Below are 4234 nucleotides of genomic sequence, written 5' to 3' on the forward strand. Positions count from 1 at the left end.
TATGATGATTCTTGAACACAGCTATTTTATGAGTCTTGGCCGTGGCCCTAAGCACTTTATTTTCCAATATTACCACGGGATACATAAATGCCACAGACACATAATTGGGTGAACCTTTTTAGATTGTGACTCAGCTTTGCTAAAGTCCCCAATTAGAGGTGTCCAGGGTTCTTAAGCACACTCTTTTTTTGCTTTGGACCTTGACTTTAACCGCTCAGTCTCAAGTTTTCACTTGACACCTTCACGCCACAAGCACATGGTTAGGGACAGCTTGGTTTAGCCGCTTAGACCAGGATTTTATTCCTTTAGGCCCTCCTATCCACTGATGCTCAAAGCCTTGGGATCCTTTTTATTACCCTTGCCTTTTGGTTTTAAGGGTTACTGGCTTTTTGCTCTTGCCTCTTGGTTTTAAGAGCTTTTGGCTTTTTCTGCTTGCTTTTTCTTTTTCTTTCTATTTTTTTCGCCTATTTTTTTTTCTGCAAGCTTTGTTCTTTGCTGCTTTTTCTTGCTTCAAGAATCATTTTTATGATTTTTCAGATTATCAAATAACATGTCTCCTTGTCATCATTCTTTCAAGAGCCAACATATTTAACATTCTTAAACAACAACTTCAAAAGACATATGCACTGTTCAAGCATTCATTCAAAAAACAAAAAGTATTGTCACCACATCAATATAATTAAACTAAGTTCAAGGATAAATTCGAAACTCATATACTTCTTGTTCTTTTGAATTAAAACATTTTTCATTTAAGAGAGGTGATGGATTCATAGGACATTCATAACTTTAAGACAAAGTTACTAAATACTAATGATCATGTACTGAAGACACAAACATAGATAAGCACTTAACATAGAAAACGAAAAACAGAGAAAGTAAGAACAAGGAATGAGTCTACCTTAGTGATGGTGGCGTTTCCTTCTTGAGGAACCAATGATGTCCTTGAGCTCTTCTATGTCTCTTCCTTGTCTTTGTTGCTCCTCCCTCATTGCTTTTTGATCTTCTCTAATCTCATGAAGGATGATGGAGTGCTCTTGATGTTCCACCCTTAATTGTCTCATGTTGGAACTTAATTCTCCTAAGGAGGTGTTGATTTGCTCCCAATATTTATGTGGAGGGAAGTGCGTCCCCTGAGGTATCTCAGGGATCTCTTGATTTGCAGCCACATGTTCTACCACTGAGCTATAGACCCTTGAGATGAATCTTTCCATCTCCCATGACTCGGAGGTGGAAGCCTTTGTCTTCCCTTCCCCTTTTCTAGAGGTTTCTCCGGTCTTAGGTGCCATCATTGGTAATGAAAAAACAAAAAGCTTATGCTTTTACCATACCAAACTTAGAATATTGCTTGCCCTCGAGCAAAAGAAGAAAGAATAGAAGAAGAAGAAGATATGGAGGAGTTGGAGGGATGTGTGTATGGATGTGAGTGGTGAATGGAAAACAGAAGGGATGACCATGAATGGAGAGGGAGAGGGTGAGGTGGGTGGGGATCCTGTGGGATTCACAGATCCTGAGATGATCCTGTGGTATCCACAGATCCTGAGGTGTCAAGGATTTACATCCCTGCACCCAATTAGGCATGCAAAATGCCCTTGCACACAACTCTGGGCGTTCAGCGCCAGATTGGTGCTTGTTCTGGGCGTTGAACGCCCATTTGTTGCCCATTTCTGGCATTGAACGCCAGAACCATGCTTGTTCTGGGCGTTCAGCGCCAGCTCTTCTCCAGGGTGCAATTCTGGCGTTCAAACGCCCATATGCTGCCCATTTTGGGCGTTCAGCGCCAGAACCATGCTCTGTTCTGGCGTTGAACGCCAGCCAGATGCTTCTTACTGGCGTTTAAATGCCAGTAAGGTCTTCCTCCAGGGTGTGATTTTTTCTGCTGTTTTTGATTCCGTTTTCAATTTTTATATTTATTTTGTGACTCCACATGATCATGAACCTAATAAAACATGAAAAACCATGAAAATAAAAATTAGATAAAAATTGGGTTGCCTCCCAACAAGCGCTTCTTTAATGTTAATAGCTTGACAGTGGGCTCTCATGGAGCCTCACAGATGTTCAGAGCATTGTTGAAACTCCCCAACACCAAACTTAGAGTTTGGATATGGGAGTTCAACACCAAACTTAGAGTTTGATTGTGGGGGCTCTGGTTGACTCTGTTTTGAGAGAAGCTTTTTATGCTTCCTCTCCATGTTTACAGAAGGATGACCTTGAGTTTTGAACACAAGGGAGTCCTCATTCAATTGAAGGACTAGTTCACCTCTATCAACATCAATCACAGGTCTTGCTGTGGCTAGGAAGGGTCTTTCAAGAATGATGGATTCATCCTCATCCCTCCCAGTATCTAGGACTAAGAAATCAGCAGGGATGTAAAGGCCTTCAACCTTTACTAACACATCCTCTACTTGTCCATAAGCCTGTTTTCTTGAATTGTCTGCCATTTCTAATGAGATTTTAGCAGCTTGCACCCCAAAGATTCCCAGTTTCTCTATTACAGAGAGGGGCATGAGGTTTATCCCTGAACCAAGGTCACACAGAGCCTTTTCAAAGATCATGTTGCCTATGGTACAAGGTATTGCGAACTTTCCAGGATCCTGTTTCTTCCGAGGCAATCTCAGTTGATCCAGATCACTCAGTTCATTGGTGAACAAGGGAGGTTCATCTTTCCAAGTCTCAATACCAAATAATTTGGCATTCAGCTTCATGATTGCACCAAGGTACTTGGTAACTTGCTCTTCAGTAACATCCTCATTCTCTTCATAAGAGGAATACTCATCAGAGCTCATGAATGGTATAAGGAGGTTTAATGGAATCTCTATGGTCTCTAGATGAGTCTCAGATTCCTTTGGTTCCTCAAAGGGAAGCTCCTTATTGATCACTGGACGTCCCAGGAGGTCTTCCTCCTTGGGATTCACGTCCTCTCCTTCCTTCACAGGTTCGGCCATGGTAATTAATTCAATGGCCTTGCACTCTCCTTTTGGATTCTCTTCTGTATTGCTTGGGAGAGTACTAGGAGGGATTTCAGTGATCCTTTTACTCAGCTGGCCCACTTGTGCTTCCAAATTTCTAATGGAAGACCTTGTTTCATTCATGAAACTCACAGTGGCCTTAGATAGATCAGAGACTAAGTTTGCTAAATTAGAGGTATTTTGTTCAGAGTTCTCTGTCTGTTGCTGAGTGGATGATGGAAAAGGTTTACTATTGTTAAACCTATTTCTTCCACCATTATTAAAGCCTTGTTGAGGCTTTTGATCCTTCCATGAGAAATTTGGATGATTTCTCCATGACGAATTATAGGTGTTTCCATAAGATTCACCCATATAATTTACCTCTGCTATTGCAGGGTTTTCAGGATCATAAACTTCTTCTTCAGAAGATGCCTCTTGAGTACTGTTGGATGCAGCTTGCATTCCATTCAGACTCTGAGAAATCATATTGACTTGCTGAGTCAATATTTTATTCTGAGCCAATATGGCATTCAGAGTATCAATTTCAAGAACTCCCTTCTTCATAGGCGTCCCATTACTCACAGGATTCCTTACAGAAGTGTACATGAACTGGTTATTAGCAACCATGTCAATGAGTTCTTGAGCTTCTGCAGGCATTTTCTTTAGGTGAATGGACCCACCTGCAGAAGTATCCAATGACATCTTAGCTAATTCAGACAGACCATCATAGAATATATCCAAGATGGTCCATTCTGAAAGCATGTCAGAAGGACACTTTTTGGTCAGTCCTTTGTATCTCTCCCAAGCTTTATAGAGGGATTCACCTTCTTTCTGTCTGAAGGTCTGAACATCCACTCTAAGCTTACTCAGCTTTTGAGGAGGAAAGAACTTGGCTAAGAAAGCCTTGACCAGTTTATCCCAAGAGTTCAGGCTATCCTTAGGTTGAGAGTCCAACCATATTCTAGCTCTGTCTCTTACAGCAAAAGGGAAAAGCATGAGCCTGTAGACTTCAGGATCTACTCCATTAGTCTTAACAGTATCACAGATCTGCAAGAATTCAGTTAAGAACTGAAAAGGATCTTCAGATGGAAGTCCATGAAACTTGCAGTTTTGTTGCATTAGAGAAACTAGCTGAGGTTTCAGCTCAAAGTTGTTTGCTCCAATGGCAGGAATGGAGATGCTTCTTCCATGTAAATTGAAATTTGGTGCAGTAAAGTCACCAAGCATTCTCCTTGCATTATTGTTGTTGGGTTCGGCTGCCATCTCCTTTACTTGTTCGAAATTTTCAA

General features: G+C 41.2%; 1 non-coding gene across 1 annotated transcript; it reads left to right on the top strand.

Annotated features, from left to right (window-relative positions):
- Positions 1-3701: 3701 nt before the first annotated feature.
- Positions 3702-3809, top strand: LOC148577184 (small nucleolar RNA R71). The gene has a single exon (XR_015903173.1). It is a non-coding gene; the product is annotated as a small nucleolar RNA R71 (small nucleolar RNA).
- The last annotated feature ends 425 nt before the right edge of the window (positions 3810-4234 follow it).

The sequence above is a fragment of the Arachis ipaensis genome, chromosome B1 (assembly GCF_059453495.1).
Source record: "Arachis ipaensis isolate K30076 ecotype BB chromosome B1, ASM5945349v1, whole genome shotgun sequence".
In the NCBI taxonomy this organism is placed as follows: Eukaryota; Viridiplantae; Streptophyta; class Magnoliopsida; order Fabales; family Fabaceae; genus Arachis; species Arachis ipaensis.